At 43.3% G+C, this 25,117-nt stretch overlaps 1 protein-coding gene across 4 annotated transcripts in view; it reads right to left on the bottom strand.

Moving 5' to 3' along the window:
- DUSP16 (dual specificity phosphatase 16) overlaps positions 1-8,545 on the bottom strand; it is a 54,745-nt gene extending 46,200 nt beyond the window's left edge. For 3 of the 4 annotated variants that reach the window (XM_057373430.1, XM_057373431.1, XM_057373429.1), the window contains exon 1: positions 7,657-7,804. The gene's annotated coding sequence lies outside the window, so the exon portion shown is untranslated. Of the gene's footprint in view, positions 1-7,656; positions 7,805-7,932 lie in introns of those variants that run through there. The other variant, XM_057373435.1, reaches the window with a different exon arrangement.
- Between the last annotated feature and the right edge of the window lie 16,572 nt (positions 8,546-25,117).

The raw sequence follows: 25,117 nt of genomic DNA, 5'->3' as shown, positions 1-25,117 counted from the left end.
AGGGGAAAGAGCAAAGAAAAATAAAATGAAAAAACGTGGCAAAACCACCACTGAAGGGCTTGGCAGCCTTTAAAAATTCCCCAAACAAACAAGAGCATCTCTCTAAACTAGCATTTGCTAACAGTGTCACCGTATTCAGGCCTTTTCTGTGCCTGCCACTAAGCAGCACATTCAAAGATAGTCCCAAAGCCTTTGGAAAGGCCAAGAGCTGAACCCCTGCCCTGAAGCAATCCCCTCTTCCCACCCATCCACCTCCCCTACTGCAATCCCTCTTTACTGCTGACTTAAACAGCAGACAAAGTCAGTGACTGAAAAGAACATTCTGCTTATTTTAATGCTTAAAAATCCTCACTATGGCTCAATTAGGAAGATTAGATGATCATTGGTTGAACCCTCAATATCCTGTACGTAAAAGAAAAAGATTTAGTGTTAAACAGCAGCTGTATTTTCACTTAGCTATGCAGACATTTCATAGCCACTTTGCCATACTGGCTTATGTCTGGGTGTTTGAATAAAAATAGCTAATGTGCTTGCTTGTTCCACCATGAAATAAAGTGCACAAAGGAATTGCCAGGACTGGCTTTGCCCATGAAAAGCAATGGTCATTAATAGCTTGTATTTGCAGAAGGCTGTCAGAGGAGCAGCRTGCCTGTGCTTCCTCCACAGCTTTCTATAGGTTTAACCACACATSAGGCACAAGGGAAAAAGACACCACACATTTCCTCATCTCACAACAGGTCACACCTGCAGGAGAGCAGGCAAGTCATGCAAGCCTCAGTTGCAGAAAAACATTCGAATCCTGTAAACTTTAGGGAGTGGAAAGATGTGTGTCTCTTAATAGAAATAGTATCTTGGGAAAATGTACAATTACAGTAACAGTGAATCAGTATTTCACCGCTTCCTTTCCTTCCACTGTCCTGACCAGTATCCTGGAGATGTGAATTGTACTCCTGCTCTTTTTCATCCTTGTTTTTTTTTGAAGGAGTTACATTTATCTCAGTAATATATAGACAGGAGACAGGCAACACATGGGCTACTCATACAATCATGTCTGGGCTGGATAGGCTTATTTTTCAGGCATCTTCAAATAGGTCTACCTGGAAATCACAGCAGACAGGCAAAGTGAGCCACACTGAGGAAACAGGCTTTGTCACCAGGGTGGGAACCAAATCCAGATCTAGTCTATGGTTATTTACAGTGTGGCATTAGATCTCCAACATTATGAATTACCTAACAAGCAGAACAGAGCACTGAGAAGATGACAGCATGCCCACACTGTGTCAGCCAGGAGAAGTCAGGGATTTTCACCAGTTGGACAAGAGATGTCACTCCACTGACCAGGGAAAATCTAACAGCAGACATACTCAGCTGAAAAGTTATATGCAAGAAAAACCAAAACATAAAAGSGGGATGGTAAGAGACAAACAAGGTAGCAACAGAAAGTGCAAGTACAAGCAGCTCTATGAGCTTTATTAGACTTTACTGTAAGTCTCCTGTTAGCCAGGAGAACATGAAGTTTACCAGCACTCAAAAAGACAGTGCCCATCCGCCTTCAGCTGCTCTGTTATACGTTACCATGAACCTACACACCAGACACCAGAGATTACCCTTCTTCAGCAAGGCCTCCCAGCACCCACTGTGTAAAAGCTGGAGAGCTTTCAGGAAACTRAAATTATGTGAGTAGCCTGGGAGAAAAGGGAAGAAGATTTGGGGTCCTCTTGCTAGGAGAAGAGACTCACCATCAATGCAGAACTCCAAGCAGACTGCACAAAGGGATAATTTCACAGCCTATTCTCAATTCGGAGCACACTGCCTYACACACAGGTCTCCTGGCAGGTGGAGGGAGCCCTCCTTCAGTGGTGACACCTTTTGCCTTCTGCTAATCTGGATTCAGACTATTACATATTTGGAAATCTATCAGAACCCAACAACACATCAATCCAATGCACTAAGATAACTGCTGTACTCCTTTGCTGAAAAAGTTTTTCTTCTTGCTTAAAAACTGCCAAACATTTATGAACCTTTGTGGAAACCAAACTCAAGCTTATTCTGTTTGCTCCCCAACTGTTCTTAGTAAGAGGCCTCTACCTAAATTCTCCTGGTTTGGAAAGGCACTTCTGAGTATGATGGGGTTAGAAGAATGACATGGAACACAAAGTTTCTTCTCTCCCAGTTTTCCAGAGTTCAAACATACTCCCACGGAAGTCAGGGATGGCTAGAAAACAAGAGAAAACACTGTGCCCTATCCYAAGCATGAATTTTCAAGTAGGGAGGCATGAAACCCCAACACCTAATAAGCACATGTAACAAAACACTTGTGGGAACTGRATAGGTGATAGGTGCTATATGGATTCTAGGCAGCATCAATAGAATGAGAGGAAAGTAATCCCATGACAGYTCTTCAGGCAAATGCTCTTGGTGATTTCAACCCTCTTTGACATTAAGGCTTGTTTCAGTAGCAGGATGGCTGAGAGAAGCCCTCTGAAGCATAGTTCAGGCTCTTTGAGTGGATTTGTAAGATRGTGTTTAGAAGATAGGTAGCTTTCCTGCTTAAGGGACTGCACAAACTAAGTGAAATATGCACTGTGGAGAAAGGAGCCATCTTGCAGGTAAAAACCCTAGTCCTGGCATGAGATTTGAGTCTGCAAAGTCTGGGGTGAATGATTCTTATAGCTAGCAATCAAGAAGCAAAACCACCACTCAGGCTATTAAAAGCATGGCATTTATATCTCTAACACTATGAACTATTCAGCCTTTAAACATGCTTTACTAGCGGTTCAGCAGGAGCAAAATGCAGCACTGAATCAGTTTTATCCGGAATAGTGTGGGAGGAGGGAGAGTTCCTTTCCTATTTTGAGAGCAACATCTATGCTACACATGCAGAGCCAAAGCCTTCTAATCCAGCAGGCTGAATACATACTAGTTATTCAAACTCAAGAACGTGTGCATAAAAGGAATTTCATACAATTAGTCCCCGTTGTCCTCCTCGGTTTATGCTCTCTCCAAAGTTCTCATTCCAGTGTTGTTACATTACACACTCAGACCCATCTTTTTGCCTCCCACGATGCCTTCAGTAATGCAAAAAACATTAGACAAGCAGGCAGGGATATCTAAATAGAGAATATCTGTACAGCCACTGATCTGTCATGTAGACAACAGGCTCAGCAATCACCYGATTATTATAGTAAAGCAAAAATCAAGTGAAGCACAATGAAAATAGGTAATGCTATTTCAGCCTCAATATCAGAAAATGTGTCAATTTTCTGCCAAATGAATGTAACGGAACACAGTTCTATTATGATTTTATATAGAATTTTTTCACATTATTTTAACAGACCATCACTCTGGCTAGTATGCAAAAAGGTCTTATGGAGAAAAAATTACATTTATTCTCAACTAATGAAAGCTTCTGCACATCTCTACTTTTGTATCTTKATTTGCTAAGCAAATGACAGAAGTTTACATCTTCAGCTTGAAAGCAAAGACTACAAATGTACCTGAGGAGGTCTGTGCAAGGAACTGATCCTAGTTTATCACGAACAGCATGAAAACTCATACTGCTCAGGGAAAATGAGTTCCAAAAACACACTTGGAGAGAAGCTGTAGAAATCAGTGGCAACGTGTGTCATACTGTAATCAGGGAAGAGCAGAGATAACTGAATTCCCTTCCAACTTGTTTCAGAGTTCCTTTGATACGTTACAGCTTGGGACAGTGAAAGCGAAGAAAAGCAGCATCATGGGAGCTCGGGAATGTCCCCACAGAATCCCCACAGTCCCACCGGAAAGCTCCCATCACTGAAACAACACTCTTTCCCCTCTTTYCTAGCCTGCCCAATTATTAATTTTGGTGGGTTTTTTTCAGCTGCTGGAGCATTTCATAGGGACACAGCATGGACAGCTGCCAGCCTTCCCAGAGGCAGCTCCGARTAGGACACTCTTGGCTCAGCAGCAGAGCGCACAGCACAGAGAAAGGAAACACAGGGCCTTGAACTCACACCCATCTTCGCTCTCGTCCTCCATACACACACCCTACATGCAGATTGACCCCTGAGCAACAGTAACTCACTGGTGCCCAACACCACCTCCACTGGAGACCAGGATACCCACCAGCAGGTTTACCTGTAGGCAAACCAAGAACCGCTCACATTCAGGCTAGGCAAACCTAAAAGTTAAGATGCCAAACTTGACCATTAATGTCTGTTTCTTGTTTCCTTCAGGTGTTATGGGAAGGTACAAAGTAACTGTTACAGAGGTTCGCTATTTGGAGCTGATAAAGGTATTTGAGGACAATACCAATGCAAAGATCAGACGCGGTGGAGCAGAGAAGTGGTGACAGGAGCTGCCATGAGTGTCCTCAGACAGCAGGAACAGTGCAGGAGCACRGGGCACCCCGGCCTCCTCCCTTGCTCCAGAGCGATCTGATCTCCACCACCTTTGGTATCAGGGTGGGGACACTTTGATACTGATGATTAAAACCCTGGGGACAGACTCCCCCAAGTACCGACTGTGAAGCAGCCYGAACTCACAGCGCTCACTTCACCTTCTCACAAATGACCCCTGGTCTTCATTCAGTTAACAGCTTTAGTCCAGAACAACATCCTGACACACCACCAGGCCAGCCATCACCAATGGCTTTTGGTTTGTGCAGAAAGTGGAGGTCATGTATGCAACTRGCAGCCCTAAAGGATGATACGTCACCCTTTGTTCATGAGGGAGATACCAAACAAAGAAMAGAAATATTAATGATATTAATAGGTACTTATCCATATTTAAAATATTATACAGMAACCCCCCATGTCACAACACTCMTCCTGGAAGCAATCCCTAAGGAATTGTAGGGAAAGACAATATACATTTGACACAATTAAGGATATGCTTACTTTCCTATCACCAAAAAAAACAGCTTCTTGACAAATCCTCTTAAATAATCAAGGATGCAGCATTACACAACCATGCAGATAATACTACAAGAAGCATTTAGTCACTATCAAAACAACAAATCCACAGGGCTAGATTCAGTGGAGTCACAGATCAAACCAACATTTCTTTCAAAGGTTGAAAAAAAAGTGGAAAAGAAAAAGGAAGGGATGTGTCAATCCTTCCACACCTCATCCTTTGACAGTAACTACTCTATGCCATSTGGCTATTAAGGACTGTCAGCACTTGAAGAATATCCATGATGCCTTCCTGACTGCTTCTACAGAAAAGAAAAAAAAAGTMCTAGAAAATTCAGCCAACATGTTATAAAGTGAAAGCTATCATCCTGCTGCCTCCTGTTTCTTGGAGGGATAAAAATGCTTTAGCTGTGCTAACTGTGTTTCTTAATAAAACTGTACTTTGAAAACAGTGAATATTGCTGAATAGGTCTGAAGATTATGGTGCTGAACTTKAAAAATCCAGGTGATGGAGCAAAGCCCTCACCCTGCACACATCTCTTACTGCCCAACGTGTCGAAGCAGAGCTCACTCTAAGACAAACCTAAGCAACAGAAATCACCATCTAATTTGGCTGTTTGACATCTCTTACAAAGGCCTAGAATAGAGCCTGAATTTAGCCTCTGAGGATTCGGAAGGGCTGCTTGAATCCCTTATCTGAAAGACAGAGGAGTGACTGGCCCATCTCCCAGGCAGTTTGCAGTGACTCCGTACGATTCCACACGAGCAGCAGCACAGAGCTCCCAGGGCAGAGCCGATTTGCCAGGGAAGGTGCACATGGCAGAGAGAAGCACAACTCCTCCCACGGGCTGAGCGCTGGCACCTCGCCGGGCTGGCTTGGGAGACAGCTCCCAGCGAAATGCATTTAACACATTCCTGCACAGCTTCTGCCGATACCGTCCCCATGGCCAGTCCGAGCTAAAACCAAACAGCCTGCCCGGCCAGCTGTCTGTGCTGAAAGAAGAGCGTGCATTTTGCAGAAACAAAGATAACTGAGCTCACTATCTTCTGCAGAAGTTTTTCTGGTGTGATTTTGTTCCATTACATCCGCTTAGGTAGCTAACAAAAGCAGAGCTACTGGCGCAGGAATGTATCAGGTATCTTTATACAACATGTTACGTTTTTAAATGCTCGGTTTGTTTTTCTGGCCCTTTCCATATCCATTAAACCATAAAGCATTTTACCTCTAGTAAAGGAACTGACACCTTCTCTGCTGCTTTTACTTATTTGTTCATTTAAAAAGGGACTTTTAAACTGTATATTAACATTTACTGAAGAACTATTGTATTAAACAAGCACAACAACTGGAACTTACTACAACTCAGATACTTCTTATAGATTCCATCCTCAAAATATTAATAAGCACACTCGGTAAAAGCAAGATTTACTCGTGAATATCACTATTCTTTGTATCTTTTGTCATTAAAAATGAAAGCTAAAAGTACATGTGCACCTCACCATTGCAGACTTTGCTCCACATTCAAGCAGAAACTCCCAGACAACCARCATAAACAACTGTGATGAATGTTTCAATCTCCAATGGGCAGTGGGATGAACACCATAAAAAGAAATTAAGACTTACTATTTTTCCACCTCCCCTCAAAAAACAAGAACCTAAACCAACTTCTGTTTGGTCAGTTGTGACTTWGTAAATTCTATCTACCAAACCACACACTGCCAAGAAACAGCATAAATCTCAGAGAAATTATTACAAAATAATTTTGGGGTTTTGGTTAGGGTTTTCTCTTTGAAGAACCCCAACACATCCCKGCAAAAAGAAACAGTTCAGTCTGCTTTTAGGTCTCAAAACTAGCACAGATCTATTTATTCTRCCGGGCATACACCGAATGTTTGAACAAAAAAAAAGTTAGTCATAGGTCAGACAATACAGCTTGCTATGACTACACCCTTCATTTGAAGGAAAACCAGAAAGATCGATTTTGTATTTCAACCAGCTGAAACCATGGTAAAAGAAAGTAAATTTTCCTGTGTTTTCTTTTCGAAAAAAAAAAATTAAAAAGGTAAATAATAATTTTTAAAAAATCCCAGCTTCTCATCTGACATCTAAGCAAATAYTTTTCGGCCGCTGAAATCCTGCCATTGGTCAGAGTCGGCAACAGGCACATCCCATACACCTGGTGATGCGCGCTCAGCCCCGCATCCCGGCCCGGGGGGCACAAAGCCGGCAGCGGGGATCTGTCAGGCCGCGTCCCGGCGCCAGCCCCGGCCCGRCAGCTCAGGCAAGCGCGATGCCAGGTTAACGATTTGCAATTTGCCTCCCTCCTGGAAGCCGCGGCAGCCCTCCATTTTGTCAGCCGCCTCAAATTAAACGTTTTCCAAGTGGAAGGCAGAACTTCAACATTTTTTCGGGAGCCCTCCGGGGCTTTAAAGCATCCCCGACCATCGTGCGCAGCCCGCTCGGAGCCGGCGCTCCGGGCTAAGTTTAGCAGGGCGGCCGCGCACGCCGCGGCTCCGGGCAGCGCCGAGCCCCCCGCGGAGCGGAGCGGAGCGGGCTCCTTCCCATCGCTTCTCCCGGCGGCGCCTCCTCCCGCCCCGCGCTCCGCGCTCCGCCGGGCCGGCTCCCTCCCCGCACCGCCACAGGCAGGTGGATGTCGGCAGGAGGGGAAGCAAGGGACGGGAGGCAGCAGGTATGGAGGACAGCGCGGGGCGGCCGCCGGTGTCCGTGCCGTTCCCMCTCCCTCCCTCCGGCCCCCGTTCTTACCACCTGCGGAGGCGGCCGGAGCCCGCCCGGGCCAGGGCAGCGACCTGTCCACTGCGGGCGCTCTCCTCCGGAGGTGAGGGGGCGGCGGGGAAGGGCATGCGGGAGGAGGGAGGGAGGGCTCCCGCTGCCCGCCTCTCCCTCACCTCCCTCCTCCTCCTCCTCCTCCTCCTCCCCGCCCAGCCCGGCTCGGCCCGGCCCGGCCCCCCCCGCGCCCCTCGCCCCCTTCCCGGCGTGGTTTCCCCGGGCCGGGGGTCCCTGCGCTGCTCCGGCACTTACTGTGTCACCCCTGTCAGTCTGTCAGCCTGTCCCCTCGGCACGGATAAAAGTCACTGCCCGCCAGCCTCGCCGCTGCCGCCCGAAAGAACTTTGTCTCCTTCCAGTTGCTGGGAAAGCTCTTTTTCATTCTTCTTCAATAAAGGGGGAAAAAAATACCCACCCAAAAAAACAACGATCAAGCCCCAGCAATTTTAAAAATTATGAAATAATAGGAAAAGTATATTCGGCCCTTTTTTTTTTTTTTTTTTTTGAAAGAGTGGGAAGCGTGAAGGCGGGAGAGGAGAGGAGCAGAAAATGAAACATTTGGTGCTTTGGAGCTCTTTTTTTCCCCTCCCTCCCAAGATGGCTTGAAAAAATTAAGGGGACAGTGATGAGGGGGACACACACACCGAAAAGTTCGGGAGGAGGGAAAAAGTTTGGAGGGTTGGTGGGGGTTTTTTTGTGTGTGTTTGGTCTTTTTGTTTGTTTGGGGTTTTTTGTTTTGTTTTTCTAAAGCCTGAGGTTCCCAGAATTACCCGAACGACGACAAACGCCCGGGAAGAGCAGGCACAGGGAGAGGAACGAGCGAGAGAAAAGAGTTTTGCTGGTCAGTAAACTTCAAGCTGCTGGGATGAGGTCATTGGTGTAAAAATAAAGCGATGGCGTCATTTGAAACCAATCCCAGTGAATGAACTCAGCCGGGGGGTGAAGGTGGGGGGAGAGGGTGAAGGAGAAAGAGGAGGAGCGGCGAGAGAGGATCCCTGCGGGGCCATGGAGGCAGCGGCAGCCGCGCAGCCCCGGCGGCGGGAGGCGATGGCTGAGGGGGTCTCTCGCTGTCCCCAGGGAGAACACGGACCCGTTGCCCCCGGGCTCCAGGACAGCCGCCAGGCCGACCCTGGGAGGAGCCGCGGCCGCGGAGCGATTCAACCGAGCCGCCGCCGCGGCCCTTCCCCGCCCCTCGCCCGGCCCTCGCTCCGCTCCGCTCCGGCCTCAGCGCAGCGCCCGCCCGCCCGTGGCCCCTTCCCCTCACGGCCCGGGGCCTGCCGGCCATCAGGCGGCTCGCGGTGCCTCGGCCCCTGGGCTTGGCCTCCTCAGCCTGGACCCCCTTGGGCTGGAACCCCTTGGGTTGGACCCCCTTGGGCTGGAACCCCTCAGCCTCGACCCCCTCGGCCTCGATCCCCTCAGCTTCGACCCCCTCAGCCTGGACCCCCATGGGCTGGACCCCCTCGGCCTCAACCCCCTCAGCCTCGACCCCCATGGCCTGGATCCCCTTGGGCTGGACCCCCTCGACCCCCTCGGCCTCGACCACCTCAGCTTCGGCCTCCTCAGCCTTGACCTCCTTGGGCTGGACCCCCTCATCCTCGACCCCCTCAGCCTCAATCCCCTCAGCCTCTACCCCCTCGGCCTGGACCCCTGTGGTCTGAACCCCCATGGCCTGGACCCCCTCAGCCTGGACCCCTCGGCCTCGAGTCCCCTCAGCCTCAGGGCGCTTGATCTGGACCCCTATGGCCTGGACCCTCTCGTTCATGGCCGCTCGGCCTCATCCCCTCGCTGCTGCCCTGCTCCAGCTGAGAGGCCATCCGTAAATACCGTTGTGGCCTTCGCTTTTACAATGTGCTGTGCAGAAGCCACCGCGGTGTGAAGGTGTCATCCTGCCATTGTGGTGGTACATACAGTGGTGGTGATCGTACAGTCACAGAGGGGTTGAGGAAAGGGAAGGGAGCTTCATCAGTTCCAGCCCGTCACTGAGGTGGATGGAGTGCTCTGAGGGGCGTGTGGGACGTTGAGGGCCTTTCCTTTTAAACAAACTTGCTAAATAACCTTGCTGAAACCACCCAGTGAAAAATCATGCAGATACACAGAAGTAGGTGTCATTTTTGTCTAACACCTTTCATTGTTGGTACCAATGAAACTAGTGAAGTACATCCTTCAGGGGCTGCACGGGTCCTGTCTGTCTGACACATCCCTCTTCCAGGTATGACAGAACATTCTGCAGTCCTCTTTCTCCCTCAGAGGCATTGTTACGGTGGCATCATTATCTGCTGTGTAAACAGGACAACTTGCACACCAAAATTCAAACTCCAGCCCATCACCTCTGATGGCTTTTGAATCCCTGTGCCAGAAACCTTCGGAAGACAGCATAAGAAAGAGGGTTAACTCATAGGTCCTTAGGTTCTTCGCAGCTATCTCTTCAACCATRGTACCTTCAGAAAAGCACATGTCACTCACACTAAAGTAGTTTGTGTGGTTGGTGTTTCAGGAAGCAGGTAACTCAGAACAAATTATATGGTGGTGGTCTCTGTCCTGGCAAAACTGACCAAGAACAACCCTGATGAAGGGCCTAGCGTTAAGGAGTTGTGAGCTGTCTCATGAGAARGCTTTGTTGGCACTCGTACTGAACAGTCACGTCCTGTGCGAGGGAGCGCAGAGCGTGCAGGAGAGAGAGGAGCCAAAGCTCCATAAGAGAGACAAAAGAAAGATCAAAAGCAGTGAAAAAAATTATGGTAAAGCAGCTAACATTGAGATGTTTTGCATGTGTCCATTTTCCAGTAGCTGAAAAGCAGATTTGCCCTTATGTCTCAATTAACCAGTGGCCCTGAAGATGCCGTTCCCAAACCCGCTAAGTGCCCACAGTATTGAAACTCTGCACAATTAACTGCTGGTTAACGGAGCTAGAACTGACCCATTTTGACGAAGGGGATCAGAGAGCGTGCCAGCAAAACTGGAGGTGACGGCCAGTGCCCCAGCTCATTCAGTCCAGAAAAGTGCAGGAACAAATAGTTCCAGCACGGTTATCCTCACAAAGAGAAGTGTGGAGCAGCGGGGAGAGGTGCGTGGTGAGGAGGAAAGACATTTCAATTCTCTCTTCCCTTTTGTTAGTGCAACTCAGTAACACCTTATGTAACAGGTTTGGGTTTTGTTTAAATTGTGAGACTGAAAACGTTTCCTGRCTGTAAAAGTGTAAGAATAAAAAGTACTTGTGATCATTTGAAAATATTTTTCTTTTTAATTGAAAAAAAGGGTATATGAAGGAAAGTCTATACTAGAGCAGCAAATTAAAGCTTTTTCAATCCAGACTCAGGATATTTCTTTTTCCTAATGTGATAAAAGGTGTGACAAAACCAGTGCAATCACAATTAATTCCTGCATGTTGAAATTATTACTAAGAATAACATTTTCTTTTCGGCTGAGCTTGAGCCAAGAGTCTGATCTGGGAGAACAGTGCAGGRTGAAACTGGGCAGGTTCATTGCTAACCTGAAGACCCAGAAGGAGTCAGGACTCAAACACAACAGCATCAGACCTCGCTTCATGGACAACAGGAGCTGAATCCTTTACCTCCTGTGTGCAGTGGACAAAGTATGAGCGTTTTGGCAGCTGGCATCCCTCAGCTGGCCATGGCTACTCGTGTAGGAGCAGCACCTCCTTTGCATGTCAGTCTAACCCCAGCTTAATTTTTTTTTTTTTTTTTCTCCTCTGAGAGCCTTTCATTCCTCCCTACCATTTGCACAGCAAGCTTGTGGAAATTATCTGAACTGCAGTGCAAAACCAGGAGAGAGTCCGGCCTTGGTTTGGCTGGACCATGAACCATCYGAGCTTTGCTGGTGTCCCTGGCTGCTGACCTCACCTCCCCAAGATTTTTAAGTCTGTCAATTCTATGAAATTTATCTTGCTACAGTTTTGGTGATGGATTTTTTGGCCTCGGCTCACTGCACCTTTTTGAGAAAATGGTACCATAAAAGTGTTCCTTCCTTGTGCCTCCTTATTAGGCTTATGAGATAAGAGCAGAAGTATCTACGGTAAAACAAGGGCAAAAGATATTGTGGTGGCTCGCYAACAGGCTCTGCCACAGCCCTCGAACCTTGACACTCCCCCATGTCCTACCAGTTCATGTCCCCCTTCTGSCAGGAGTGGCTGCAAGTGTGTCACCCCTCACTACCCGTGTTCCTGGGGGCCAGGAAGGAGCAATAGCTGGGTACTTTCAAGAKCTGGAGGTCATGCACCTTGTTTTCAAAGGTTTCTCTTTCTTTATTAGTGAAAGCTAATGTAGCTTTTTGTTCCCTTCCCAGCTAATGGATTTCGTGGCACTTGGCTTGGTTAATCAGTTAGCAGTGATTAAACAGGGGAAAGATGAATGACAGCCTGAGTAACGTCATCATGGTTTCTGCRCACTGGGAAGGAGTGGTTTGCCAGGGAAACCTCTTGCGAAATAAGTGAGAATTGAGCTATAAGCACAGAATTTACCATGCTTTAAAATCTCCTTGTGGGTGCTCAGTTCCTCCACGGGCTGCAGTGGAGCTGTTGAAGAGGTTACCATTCCCACACAGCTCCCAGTCACCATCACAGCTGTCTTCTGCCAAAGGCTACCACCTCCCTCCCTACCTGCAAGCTACTCACTCAATCCCTCCCAAATTTGTTTTGGCCAAAGTCAACCAGAGCAGCTTAAGCAGTTTAAATAGYAGAAGTCAGCTGCACTGGTTTGTTTTGGCTGAAATGGATTAGGGGAAACCCAAGTCACCAGATGGGAAGTGAGGTGGTGACTTTTTCAYGGGCAGTGGGAGGTTGGGCCTAATCTGCTTTCAGAACAGACTTTTCTACCAGACAGAACTGCTACCTACAGTTCTTCAGGGTATTTAAAAGTAGAAGTGTTGCTGAGATACCCACATTTAAACATTCATGGCATTTTTAGATACCTCTTGCTTTGTTGACATAGAGAGCGAGTACAGCAGTCAGAGCAGCACAAGTTTATGGGAGAGCAGCAGTGGGAACATGAGGATTTGGAAACCAGTAGCTGTAGAAAATGTAGGATTGAGGGTGAGAAAAGAGCAGAAGAGAGGGAAATATTTGTAGCTGTATGTCAGTGTGAGATCACAGAGCTCATTCAGAGRGAAGGGATTTGAGCAGCATGGGAAATGCAGGCATCAGAGACAGGGGTGGCGAGTAGCAGTGCTCAGGGGCAAACAGTTAACTGGGAACACCAGTATCGCCCCATTCTTCCCTTCCACGTGTGCATCAAACCTTGCAAGCTCTACCCTTCTGGAAAATGATTCAATGAGAATAGCCTCACAAGTCGGTCAYTGCAGGTAGTTTTCATGGCTGTGCTTCCCTGTAGCTTCTCTAGGACTGCCAGACTGACAGCCCATCCTACAAGCTGGGGTTGGTATGCAAGTGGAGGGATCTAGGTTCAATGCAGATATATGGTTTTGAGCTGGGAATGTCAGACAAGATGAAGCAATATTCTTGTTCTTCATGGGACAAAGAGGAAAGGAGGATTACAGGAACTGAAGCAGCAGAAGYACAGAGGAAAAAGGAAGGAGAGCATCAGCTGTTTGCTTCCCTGTATCTCCTTACTTCATAAACCCTGTATCCATTACTTAATAGGAATTTACATTATTCCCATCTCTACAATCTGTAGTTTGTAAGCCTTTTATGGGGCAGAGGAGTATCATGAAATCATGTYTTATGGATGTAAGTCTGAGTTACTGAGATAAAATAACTCATCCAAGRTAGGACAGCAAGATGGTTACAAATCAGAGAACTGAACTAAGKTCTCTTAAATTCCAAATCTAACCATTAATTTGTCCTTTTCCCTCTCCTCTCTTCCATCTTGGAAAAGAAATAGTAATTTTTGTTTTACTTACCTGAGCAGGCAATTATTAAAATAAAGCACTTGCACAAAAAGTTTTTTGCTTTAGTTTACAATTAGAGATACACACACACACATAACAAAGGCTGTAAATGAGATCTATAATATGAGACAATGTGAAAAAGGAAGAAGTAACAACTATTTCTTCATGAAGCTTAGGGGGTTTTGACAAATTCTAATCATCTTTAACAGAAAAAAGAAGTTACTATTTTGATGGTCAAGCCACTTATGTATGAAACAGCAAGATGAAGTTTTGAGAAGGCATTTGAAATTGGAGATCATAATAAATATTATTTACAGAAAAAGAGCATAATAACATGTTGTCATCAGGAAACAGAGTAATGAAATATGTTCTCAAGAAACAGCAAGTTCAGACAAATCTACAGCAACTGAAAAACTTAACTAGTAACATTTCTCACTTTCCTGTGTATCCAAAGGAAAATATTTAAATAAAAACAACAAAAAAGCTGATACATTAAAAAAATCACAAACACATCCCAGAAATTAAGAYAGTTGTCACAATAGACACCCACCTCACTTACTTTTTGCTCTTACTCACTGTTAGTCACTTGTCTGTGGGCTGGTCCACTGCTATTGAAATCAGCTAGTAATGGGCTGTAAGTACAGATGGTGTAAATCATCATTGCTCAACTCACACTTCAGTTGCTATGCTAATTTATACTATCTGGAGAACGGCTTTGTGCGTTCCTGTTTTGTTTGTGGCCAATGATGAATCAGAAGGAAAATGTATTTGCGTTTATTATGAGGGCAGCATAAAATGTATGAGGTCTTCGACTATTCATGTCCTTTTTTTTTTACTGCTTGCCTACTTTAAATTATGTGGGATACAGTAATTACCAGCCTTAAATAAATTTTAGACTTCCTGTTTTTCTAATAACGAAATATTTTCTTAGGAACACCAAGGATATCATAGAAAAAGTACAACATTCATAAAATGCCTTAAAGTTGTTATATGTGAAATGTCATCTGGGTCAATGAGGACAAATTTACTGTCTTGACAGCATGCTAAAGTGAGCTCCCAGGCAGGAAAATAGTTTAAAAGTCTAAATGTAGAAAGAGAATGTATTACCTGTGGTAATGAAGAGCATATAAATATTTATATTTATTTTAAAATATTTTTCTTTTCAAGATATGTACACAGAAAAGGAAATTTTCAGACAGTTTTAGGGTCTTCAGCRTTTCTTGTAATCCATTTTGTTGTTTCTGCCTACCTTTAACATCTGCTGGCATGTACAGGTATCCTAAACATTGTGGATTTGATAGGTTGCTGTTTATTAAACTCTGAAGTGCAGTTTGGGTGTTGCAGTAATGTGCAAGTGAAACTCCATTGTTACTCAAATGGATTGTGAAAGAGATTTCTATTCTGTGGGGTCATTAAAATGTACTTAACAGATTAAAGAGCCTAATATAAAAAAAGAAAAGACAGACAAACCCATAATGGACATGAAAAATAAACTTGGGTTCTAAAAGAGGAAAGAAAACCAAGTTAATTACTATTTGTTGTTGCTGTGGGAAAGAAGGGCATGAGCACCACAATGACCTGCATTTATAAGCTTTCATTCATATAAACTTTTAAGTGGATAACACCCAGAACATCAATATTTWGGCCTTACAGTAAAAACATTCTTAGGATAAAAGACTATTAACTCTGAACAGAGTCTTATTTTGTTGAATTGTCTGGTCAGAAAATTGTCAAAGTGTAGCTCAATTGTCAACAACAGAGAGCAGAGTTTGTCGAGAAGGACAGGTGAAAATATCAGGTTACAGGGAAAAGAAGCATGTGAAAATTTCAGAGCGTGTCTTTTTTTCTGGTTTGTTTTTTTTTTTTTTTTTAGATGCAAGGTGGAGTGAGGCGGAGGACTGCTGGTTTATTTTTTATATTGCCTGCTTGATTTCCCTTCCCATGGTCAGGAAGAAGCTGGCTTCTGTTTCTTAGGTATGGGTACAACGCTTCTAGCTCTGCAGAGGGGTTGAAAATCTTGCAAGAGCAYATCTGCTTCAGATCAGTTTGTCACTTGTTGTCCTTGTGGCAGGGGAAAAATCATTAACATATAAAAGATGTTAAAAAATCCTGGTTCATCTTCAGCCTGCAAAAAGAAGGGGAGAAGATCAATGAGGATGAAGCACCCGAGTGCAAATAAAATRTTTCATTTTCCTTGTGGAGCTCTGCCTCAGACTTCTCATGACTTAGTTGAAGCTGCTTGTGCTTACCTCAGATATAAATTTGGCCTGTTGACTCTCCAGTCACTAAAAATTGTTTCAGGCCGTTGATCAAATGATGATGAGTTCCAGACAAAGTTATGCTGAAGAATGTGCCTCTTCATGACCACTTAAAATCCAAATTGGATATTACGAAATCAAATGGGACAAAAGTTTTTTTTAAGCGGGGGGGATTTCAAGCAGAGGACGTGACTTTCCAAGACATTTTTTCTCAGCAGCTGTGAAAGCTCAGAAGAACTTCCTAGACAGGAACATGTGAGGACACAGACTTGTGAGCTGGTCAGTAGAGACATTTATGAAAAAATGGTAGATGCAGTTTGACTTCTAGAATATAAAAGGAAAAAGAAGCCCCTGTTAGAAGGGCCTGTCTAATTACTAAGTCACAGAAATTACATGTTTGTTCATCTGTTATTTTGTAGTAGGAGCTACAATTAAATGATGTCAGCCGCAGTTTAAGAAAAAACGGCTTTTATAACTGATGATTCATTTAAAATACCTTCTTAGCATCTCATGCCAGCACGAGGGCAGGCTGCAGCTGTACTAATGCTAAAAGCTAAAGGAAGAGCAGGGTCCCCCTTTGGTGAACATGTGAAAAAAGGCTTCAGCCACTGGAGAGGAGATGGCAGAAGAGGAATTGGCTGCCCAGCAAATGTAGGGAGTGAACCTACACGTGTSAGCAGTGTGGGTGTACAGAGAAATCTCAGTGTGTCAGTGTCCTTGGCTGAAACTTTACCTGTCAAACATCAGGATGGTCCTGTCACTATTATGAAATTTCAGTGTATGAATTTCTATGTTTAAATTGATTTTCTATGTTTAAATTGATTTTCTGTGTTTAAAGTGATTTCATTATGAAGTCAACTCTTTAAAAATATGGATACTATAAGGTTAATCCTGTTATTACTAAACCAAATATCCTAAAGTCAGGTTATTGGAGATGAATTTATACTGTAAAAATTGCTAAAGTAACACACAATTAAWGTTTACAAGCTTAAATTTGTGTTGAAGAGAGACTCTGCAACAATCATACAATAGTGCACGATGTATTTGAACTGATTCATCTCAGTGGGTGTTAAAAACATACTCAGATCCTGTCTCTGCTTTGTCTCTCTGGTGCATGCCTGTGATGCTGTAAGGATTTTGGATTTTATTGCACAGATAAAAGTTGTTGTTGTGCTTAGCAATTGGAAATTTTTATGGTAGCAAATCACATTTACATCCACAGGGAGGCCCTTTGACATTGGTGGAGGTGTGAAAAAAAGGCCCTGGAATAAAATGAGTCAAGGCCATCTATATGTAATTTAAGGAATGAAGGTATGAAATCCTTCAACAACRATACCAAAATCCCTAGTAACAAATGGAAAAGCAAATATATCTTAAAAAAAAACCCAGAATCTTATTCTGAATTACATGCCTCACTCTCCATAGCTGTTCACAAGTTGACAGTGTAGCGGCAGAGGGTATGTTTACTTCCAGTTAAATGTTTCTCAACACTTCTAGAGTGGTACAAAAGGTGCAAAAGGCCACATTTTACTTGTTTCTTYTCAGTTGTGCAGCCAGATTGTGAAATGTATAAGCCAAAACATACAAAGACTAAGCAACAAAGCCATCTAAATAATTTATGAATTATTTATTATGCCAAGGAGCTTTATAATTTTTTTTTAATTATTTTCATTTATTTATACAGACTGCCAACACTATGGATTCAGGGACATCTGTCTTTTTTACCATCCATAAGGCACCTGTTTCATTTCCAGGAGSTTACCCAGGGATGCTCTAGTAGTTTGAGACTCTTGTCTTTCAAACAGACATTTCAGTAGGTATTTGCTTTCTAATTGGCWCTTCAGTGTATTTTGGTGGGAGTGTGGCTGTAGAATCCACACTGTGCTCAGAGAGGAGTGCAAACCCCACCGTAAATTGTGTGGATTTGGACCTGAGAAGCACCAAACAGATGATATGTGTGTCACCCTGCAGTGCCCACCAAATACAAATGTTGCTGATAAATTTGCCTCAGGGTGCTTGCCTACAAAGATTGTGTCTACCCAATGAGAATCTGTACCACACTGGTGGTGAGTGCAACTTCTCTGGCACTTTTTGCTGAGAGTTTATGTCTATATTGAGCTGTTCAGGGAACGTACACAATGACATTTTTCAGGGATTCCCTGTGATTTCCTGTCTCACATCCATTAACAGCAGTAGTCTGCTGTCAGAACTGATGGAAGATCAGCAGGAATTGAGGCAGAGAAGACCTCCAGTGTAACTCACAAATCCCACGTTCATTCCTTGATTTGACGTGTAGGATACTGGTCACCAACCTGAGCTGTGAACTATTCTTTCTTGAGACTCAGAATTTAATTTGTTTTGTTTGGCCTTCATTTTCAAAATCCCAGTTGTGCCTAAAACATGCTTTTGGGTCTAATCACTGGTTTAGAGCAACTAAATATTGCATTTTTCAGGGGAGGATCTGTGCTGCCTCACGGGTTTTACACTCACTTAAAAATCACATCTAAGTGAGAGTCAAAGGCACCAGGAATTAGAAAATTGCATCTTGATGTAATTCTACATTTGTGAGTCTCCCTCATGTCTGGCCAAGGCAGGTATGGAAGAGGAGTGAACTTGTAAGAAATTCTGCCCATAAAGAGAATTCTGTCCATAAAACTTCACATAGAGCAGAGCCAGTAAGAATCAGGCTTGCTCTCTCAGTACACACTATAGTACAAACAGACATAATAATCCTGTTTATTTTGAATGATTGGTTAGTGGGAACATTGCTCATATACCCAATGCATGACACTTCCTATTGCTTGTTCCTATCAATGGAGAGTTAAAGGATATAAATACTTAGGAATTTCCCAGCAGTTGGGTTGCCACCTGTCTGCTGAACACATTAAAGGGGGAAAAGGGTGAGTTGTATTCCATTTGAGAATGCTGTAGCTATCTGAAGGACTCTGAATAACATTTCTGACACTATCSAGGGCGAATTTTCCATAGCAGTCTCAACACAGATTCTGCAGTAAGGACTTTTCCCCCTTACATAGCTAGACATTTGGAGGATTTTAACAAAGGCAGAGGTGGGAAGGGAGTGATGGCACTGAAGGATTTTACAGTGCCCTGAAGCTGATGCTTCTTTCCCTAAGAAAGGAGAGAGGGAAGGCCTCTATATATGTAATCAAAGTGAACATTTAGCCAACAGCTGTCAATCTCTCTGCAGATTCATCACTTTTTCAGTTAATCTTTATACCTGGCATTGTAACAGTTAGTTAATAAACAGCTCGTTTGCCTGAAGAACTGGAGATGGTAAAAACCAGAAAATATCTCTAACAAACACACATGCAAATCCCCCACCTGCACTTCTTTTCGCAAAACACCTGTCAGACTGATGGCAAAGCTATTCTGTGGCATGACATCATTCAGTTCTGTGAAATGCCTACCAATGGGTCTGTTCACAGCATCTATAATTAGCTCCTTACCTCTAAGTTTCAGTGATTTGAGCAGCACTCTGATGTAAATGTTTTAAATCAGCTCCTGGAGATGCCTTTGGAACCAACCAACACCACATGGGCATCAACACCACATATGGATGTCAGGCTCTCTCCTCYAGCTTAACTCGGGCCTTAAAATTGTGGAAAATATTTGGAGAAAGCTCCTGTCTGTAAAAAAGGGATCCTGGAGAGGATGGCARCCCCTCTTGCTATAGGTTTACTCCCCTTGCATTACCTCATAGCATCATTTAGCACTTTTGTAGAGATGTGCCCCAGCAGAGAAAAAACAGTAATGGTCTCTCATGAGGAGGGGGAGTTGTTCAGGAATTGGTAAATCTTTAATTTACCAATTAACCCCAAATTTATCAATTTACCCCAATAATCTGGGTCTGACAGCAAAACTGCTGGAGGAAAGGGGCACAGACACCTTCTGCTGCACGCAGATCCACCCTGCACAGTCTGACCATGAGTGTTTTATAACATCAGGCAGTGCAGATRGACACGAAGCAAGGCATTTTGTACAGTTTCCTGAAATTCTAGTGTTAKTTTCCAGTTTTGGGGGACGATATAGTTCCCAATTACAAGTTCCAAGGGAAATCCTGATATGGGAGTTAAAAAGACCACTCGTTTACAAAACAGGTAACTTGATTTCAGTGCTAGTGTTTCACAGAGCCCATTTCCTTCCTCCCTTGGATCAATCTTGTCTGCCATTTGTTTAGAAGGATTGTAAAATTCAAAAGAAAAAAATAAGAGTTCAATATGTGGGGTTTTGTTATGGTCCTTTTAGATACAGGGGAAATACAGATACACACCCCACACCACCCTTGCCCCAATCTTGTACTTTAATGCTTTCTGCAAACTAGCCAATATTTTCTAATTTTGATCTTATAATTACAGTGAATCCTCCAAATCTTCAAACAGTTACCACCAATGTATTATGCTTTCAAGTCAGAGATGGTTTACAGTTGTTTTGTATTTATATRTGTGTGTGTGTGAATGAGAAAACTACATATTTATGTGCATTTTGTCAATCCTCTTGGTTGTTACATTTTTGATATGATAATTTGAGAGCTATCAGCAGTCTGACTTGCAAATTTAAGTACCATTTCTTCCTGTGGTGCCAAGACCAAAGTGAGCAGAGTCAGAGGCACTTGCCTGACTGAGGAGTTTAACAAAATTTCTGWGTGTCTCATTCTAGTTGTGACCTAAATTACTTCAAATACCTGAAAAGCCATTCCAGTTTCCTGTGAGTTACCAAGGGAGAAACATAGGGGTATTTACATTCATTGTTTAGGTGTCAATAGAATTTTTCAAAGAATCTGACAATGCCTCAGGTTGTGTGAAAGCAGAAATAGAAATTCAGAGTATCTGAAGTACTTTTTTACTGGGTTGCACCTGGCCCACCTTTTGATAGGCAAATTTTTGCATCCTCATTGAAGTAAAATACAAAATTTGAATCAGCTTGTTTTTGGAATTACATGTTTAAAAGTAATTTCCTCTAAGACCACACTACCCATATAAGTCAAACTATAGTAGCTCTGGTCACATAAAAAGAAGTGTTCTCTATTACTGTTCTTCCCCTCTCATCTCCCCGTGTTCTCTGAGCAGCACCCTGTCCATCTGTAGCTACTTCAGGCACTGGGAGGCTGCTCTAARATCCCCTGGAGCCTTCTCTTCTCCAGGCTGAACAACCCCAACTCTSTCCTCTCCTAGGAAATGAGTTCTGGCCCTCTGATCATCTTTATGTCAGTGCAAGCAAAGGAAGGGAACACTGGTGGATTTTTTTAGGAGATATTGGTGGAATGGGAGCTCTTGGAGATTTTGGGAGCCATGGAGAAGGGAACTAAATCAGGTTAAGGGGTAACTGTACTTTTTTCTGTGTATTTCTGAAACAACCCCCTTTTATTTCTGCTTTATGGAGATGGATGAGTGAGACAGGCAGCCTGTCAGCTCCCAGAATTCTCCTGCATATTTTCCCTGTTGTATTGAAATAACCCTGTGAACAAGTGTGTGTTATCCAGAACAGAGTCTTTCATTTATATTTATTACAAATTAATGCAGCACTTTTTGTGGTGCAGAYACGATCCTGTAAGTAACTCCTGTTYACATGARCACTYATTAAATACAAACCTCATGAAAAACAAGGATAAGCCTCAGCTACAACAACATAAGAAACCCAACACACTTAAACCCAGCTGCAGAACAGCAATGAGTTGTTATGATGCTGCAGACCAGGGCAAAGTGCTGCATTTGCTGCTCCAGCCCTCCACATGGGGGACAGTGGCATTTCTGAAATAGCCAAGGTCATCCTGGAAAATGGAAATCCTCTAGAAATCCTCRTGGAAATCCTCTGCCCCAGTTACAATGCACATCCAGCTTGCCATACAAATCCTTCAAGCTCTGCAGAAACCTTGCTCATGCCCTTGGACCAGACAACAGTATCAGACTTAGATTAGTAAATGTTTGGAATGCGWGCACAGCCCATGCCACAGAATCTGGGGCTGGACAAAACTGTTTACAATGATTTTACGTGTTGTGGAAAGCAACCAAAAATGCTACTGACAGCAGTTCTGGACTGGCTCCTGTAGGTATGGAACTGCAGGCATATTTGTTTGTGTAGGCCAGAGGGGAGGAGCATGTTGCAAAATATCTTAAAAACCAAGAAAAGAGAGACACTGAGCTGAAGGGGATTTTTAAACTCTTGAGAACAAACAATATGCCCTTTTAATGAAGCAGTTGTGCATGGAGATCTATGTACACAATTAAAAGACTAATCCTGCTGTAAGTTCACCTCAAGTATTTCATGAATTTCACATGATCCGCCCACTTTTTTTTTTCTGTACCTCTGCAATTACCATATCAGCAGCAATAATTCTCTGTTGTTCAAATGCCAGAGACAACATGGCTCTCACATTCCTGAGCGTGGCATATTGTGCTCTTCTGTTCGTTGTTTTGGAACAAGATTAAATGTTACTGACTCGCACACCTCACTGAACTTTAACCCAYTCTTTGTGATCTTCTTAATGAGATTTGTTTGCCCTGATCCGTGGCTCTCAGTTTCTTATATTTAGTTTAAATTTTGTATGAAATCCATGTTATTCAAATGACTTTTTGAACCACTGCTCGTTTTTCCCTCTGATCATATGTGGAACTATCAATCTTATGTGTGAAGAGTAGGATCATCTGACTTMTTTTCCTCCCTTCCACGAGCTAGAAAATATGAACTTGTTTCTTTCCAAACATTTTCATGCAATATTTTAATTTACAGCTAGTCTTCAGCAATATAAAAGCATCATGAGCAYTGTCTCAAGATTTTGCTTATGTGGGAGAGTTGGTTTGGCTAGATAAATCAGTAACTTTTCTGCCTGTGTGTATGCACAGGACAAGAGCTGATTATTCCAAATTATCAACATTTAATTATACAGTGTATAGGAAGTAGCTGCAGATCAGGCTTCYCGTGTGCTATGCTTTGTTCAAGCACTGATTAGGTTTTAAAAGCCAACTTTCAAAGAGCTTTTGTTTTAAACAGAATTTTCCTTGAACCATACCAATGAGGTGATCAATCACTGGATTTGTGAGCATGTGCTGTTCATGTGTTTATTTAAAAAAGGTGTTCCGGGCCTTTAGCATTTATAGCTGATTTCTTTAATGTAAAAAAAAAAAATAAAATAACCAAACCAACAACAAACTGGTATACTTTTATCCTGTTTATATAAAAAACAATAGGATATGGAATATTATGTAAATAAACCTTTTTTAAGGTCACTCCTCAGTGAAAAATACTTAACTAATGGATTTAAATGACAAGTTAAAGGTGTTCTCTGTCTCAGTACAGGGTCTATGAACTGAAAGACAGAGAACTTGTATTTCCAGAAATATTTATTGGGTGTCATAATAAATGATGTAGAAAAGTGGAATTTCTCTATCAGTTCCACAGAAAACTCCRAACCCCAAGGGACTGAAACACAGGCTGGTCTAGAACAGTCTTTGCCCCATGGCAAATGAGTTAGCATCTCTATTAAACTAATTAGCATCACTGTACATTTGGAAAACAAASAAGAGAATATCTCAGCTTCATCTTTGCCTTCACATCCATAAAGGAGCTCTTCTCAAAGGCTCTGACTCTCTAAAGACTCCACAAATGTACAGTGGAGCAATKTCAGCAAAATGCTTGATACCAAAAGATGCAAGATTTATTCTTATTTCAGGCAGGCTTTCAGAGGAACAGATTCTGAATTATCCAAATTAACACATTTACAGTTCAGGGAGAATAAACACCTTATTGGGATGTGTTGAAATATGAGCACATGGTGCAAAATCAGCCTGTGAGTTATATCTCTTTTTTAGTCACACTGATATAAGCAATGATTTTTTAAGCTGATTGCCGAACTCACTTTATTTATCCACCTCAAAGTCTCCCTTTTATTTACCTATTTTTTTACCTCCCTTTACCTATTTATCTACCTCTGGATCTTAGAAGCACAACCTCTTCTTTTAACAAATATTATTAATTTCATCAGGGACCTGCCAACAGTTATCATACAAGATGATTTGTGACACTGAGTGTGACACAAGGCAGTATTTCCTTGGTGTACATCACTATGATTTAGCAATAAAACCATCAGGATGTCTCAGAGAATCACTAAAGAGATATCTCTAGTAACATGCAGTTAGTGGGGATGAATTGGTCTAGGAAAAAAATCCTTTACTTTAACCAGGGAAGTTCTACTTAAAAATCTGAATTAATTTGTGAGTCTGTGGGGGTCAAAAAGGTGACCTGTTAGACAAAAGAAAAAAAAGCCCCAAACCTGCTGAACCTGACCATTGATCATCAAGAAGAGACACTTTTTAGGGAGATTATGTGAACTTGGCCTTTTWCTGTCTTCTGCACTTCTCAAATATCCCCAGTATCCCAAACTGGATTAAGGATGATGGAGAATACCTTTTTCCCCTTATGAAACATAAATCTTATCCTTTTTTTTTGCACTTGCTGTACTCTCTGCCTTAGTGTCCCGTGGCAGTAAGCTCCCAGAGTTCACTATTTGATGAGTAAAGAACTTCCTCTAGCTGCTAAAATCACTTTGAAATGCCACAATCATGTGCTCTCTCTATGTGTGCATGCACATAATATCCAGTTCCATTCACGATTGTTCTTGCTGACACACTCCCACTCAGCTGGCATCTCCAAATTCGTGCAGGACAGCAGAGCCAGAGTGGAAAACCAGACTGAAACGCATCTTTTGAGTTGTTCCCTGCTAACCTGCAGAAGCYCTTAAGTGCTGAGGCAGGGAATTTGTGCTCAGAATCCGGGATCTCTGTTCTTCCGTGATATAAAGCAGGATGGGGGCAATCTATGGGAAGAAAAGATGTGGCTATGACTTTAATTTGCTGGTTAAAAGGATTCTGGCCTTTCTGAATCAGCACCAGGGCTCTGTCTAATCTCCTTCCTCCACTCATGTTGCAACAGAAGGTTGCCTAAGTGAGCTGTGTTGGCTCTTKGCCACTCAATATTTCCCTTCACCGGGGAAACCCCCAGCTGGCTTTTCCAGCCAGCTTTATGGCCCCAAAGGCAGGATGAGGCACCTCACCACCTTCTGAAAGAATTTGAAGGCAAAGATGGGGGTGAGATCACAGGGGAAAAGCTCAGAGCAAGCTATTCCTTCCACTTTATTAGCTGATGCCTCTCGTTTAACACATTGATCATCCCTGCTTTTTTATTACTGTTATTTCAGGGGGGAGTTGCCAGGACTGATTCATTGTTTTTGGACAGGCAAAGAGGAAGCAGTGTGCAAACTGAGCAGTTTGACAACTGAGAAGCATTTAAGCTTATAACAAAAAAAA

Source organism: Malurus melanocephalus, unplaced genomic scaffold, assembly GCF_030028575.1.
Source record: "Malurus melanocephalus ecotype Western Australia unplaced genomic scaffold, MMel_1.1 scaffold_197, whole genome shotgun sequence".
NCBI classification, from domain to species: domain Eukaryota; kingdom Metazoa; phylum Chordata; class Aves; order Passeriformes; family Maluridae; genus Malurus; species Malurus melanocephalus.
The sequence above is the reverse complement of the archived record's forward strand: the minus strand, read 5'-3'. Positions and strand labels throughout refer to the sequence as shown.